Below are 2,202 nucleotides of genomic sequence, written 5' to 3'. Positions count from 1 at the left end.
AAGTAATTTGAAAAAAAATTTTTTTTTAATAATTTAAATTCCATTAAAAGAAGATTGAAAATATTCTCAGTTTTGCCAGTAAAAACAAAGCAACTGCTTGACTAAAACGCCAATATGAACATTAAAACGTAGAGACTGAAAAAAAGTCGAAACGAATAATTAAATTTACAAAAATAAAATACTTTATTTCAATGTTGATAAGAATTTTATTTTTACTTTTAATTTCAATAACACACTAGACATGCCTACGTGAATTAAGCTGTGTAGTGCTTTTAAGAAGATTCGCTGAATTCCAAAGAACAAAAATCCGCATTAGCAACAGCTTTTATTATTAGTATTATTTGTATTTAATACATGCATATGTAAACACATACATACATATGTATGTAGATGCGCGCAGGTATTTGCATATCATTCTGATTATTAGACGATGGCACTTTTGAGTCACTCAAATAAACACGTCACACGACAAAATACTACAACACGCCACACAAATGTATACCTATTTATTATTTGAACTTCTTACTCGCCTGACTCGGTTTGGCCGTCTATTCTGCGCGTACGTACACCCATACCAGTACCTTCCGTTCATATTTTGCGGCCTTCATTATCGGTTAAGTAGACAATGAAAGTCGTTGGATTCTTCACATTCTCTGCATAACTGTTTAGTACAAATGCCTTCATATTTTGCCAATACCTACCTACGTTAGGTACTTTACAATATTTTTGTGTGCGATAAAAACATTTGATTTCACTATTTTATTATTTTTCCATACACTCATATTTGTGTTTCTTCCACCTCTTAACAACAAAAACTATTATGTTTTATGTGTAATTAAAAACGTTAGTTTCCCCTCTCTGCATCATAAATCTACGAGTAAACATCACGATTGCGATTAAACTCGGTCAGCTATTCTCCAAGCGTTCTCCTTTATTTTATTCCGTTTGTTCAGTCACTTTCCAATTGCCTTAAAAGTTAACTTAAACTGTTATTAGCGTCTTAACACGAAATTCGTTGTTGTAATGCATTGTTTAAATATAAACAACTGTGACTGTATTTGTTGAACTTACTGCAAAATGTTAATGTAGTTGTTGTTAATCTCTGTTCCTCCAAATGCCGACGGTTTGGCCATCACCCAGCTGTTTGCACGATCGCATGATTTAATTGTCTTTTTCTTTTTGTGTAATTGGTTAGTTCATACGCTCATTCCCTAGTGATTCACTTACTCACTGGAATTGGTGAGCGGCGGAATATGTATGGTATTTCTCACATGTCGATTCGTTGGTTTTTGTTTACTCGCTGCTTTAGATTGTTTGTTGTTTTATTATTTACTCGATAAGTGATGGTTTCTGCAAGGCTTCCAACACACACGGATTTCATGCTCATTAAAAACAACTACAACAAGGCATATACACGATAAGGTAATTGCCTGTGCAGCTAGTTCGCTGGATCGCTCTTGCAGCGAGTTACCATAGTCAAGTAGTTTCCAGTGATGATTACAAGCGTTAAGTTGTGTTTTTCTAGCGCGATCGCAGTTTGACTAACGGAGTGAAAACGTAAAAGATTTTTTTTTTTTTGCATACATGATTTAGTAATTTTGCCTTAAAAGACCTGAACTGAAGAGTTCGAAAGCAAAAAGTGCAATCAAGTTAATAAAAAGKGGAAAATGTATTGAAATAAATAAATGAAGTCATTTACAAATGTTTTACATTCCTTTTAATATATACATAAGTATGCATATGTGTGTGCGTGCAGGTGTGCATACAACAATAAGTGTACTAAATTGAAGAAATTTGTTTTGCACGGATAATTTCGTAATCTGATGCCATTAACCCATATTTTTTAGATATTATAATCTCTATGGCAATAATTGAAATAAATAAACAAATAAATGTGTAATTAGAAATAAATGAAATGTGAGCCAAGGAATTGCGATATGCGTAAAATTGGGTTCTGTGTATTGCGAGAAAAATAAAAGATGTCTACTATGCAGTAGTACGCAGTGCATATATTTTTTTATTTAAGTTTTGTGTTTTGTAATGAAATTATGAAAGTTTAAAACAGTGAAGATAACATTTTTTTGAAAATAACGGATTATTAAATATTTTTGTCGGTAACATTGTCGGATAATTAATCGAGAAATTTTGTGAAATATGAAATAAATATTTGATATTATCATTAAAAAATAAAAAATTTATAAA

At 31.6% G+C, this 2,202-nt stretch overlaps 1 protein-coding gene across 8 annotated transcripts in view; it reads left to right on the top strand.

Annotated features, from left to right (window-relative positions):
* Window positions 1-2,202, top strand: part of LOC108968640 (5'-AMP-activated protein kinase subunit gamma-1) — a 197,356-nt gene that overhangs the window by 174,054 nt on the left and 21,100 nt on the right. For 2 of the 8 annotated variants that reach the window (XM_018932775.1, XM_018932773.1), the window contains exon 1: window positions 1,508-1,669. The exons of 5 other annotated variants lie outside the window; for them this stretch is intronic. The gene's annotated coding sequence lies outside the window, so the exon portion shown is untranslated. Of the gene's footprint in view, window positions 1-1,491; window positions 1,670-2,202 lie in introns of those variants that run through there. One more of the 8 variants, XM_018932774.1, reaches the window with a different exon arrangement.

This window comes from Bactrocera latifrons, unplaced genomic scaffold (assembly GCF_001853355.1).
Source record: "Bactrocera latifrons isolate USDA-ARS-PBARC rearing strain unplaced genomic scaffold, ASM185335v1 scaffold_223, whole genome shotgun sequence".
Lineage (NCBI taxonomy): Eukaryota > Metazoa > Arthropoda > Insecta > Diptera > Tephritidae > Bactrocera > Bactrocera latifrons.
Note: the sequence above shows the minus strand (reverse complement) of the source record. Positions and strands in the feature narration are given on the sequence as shown.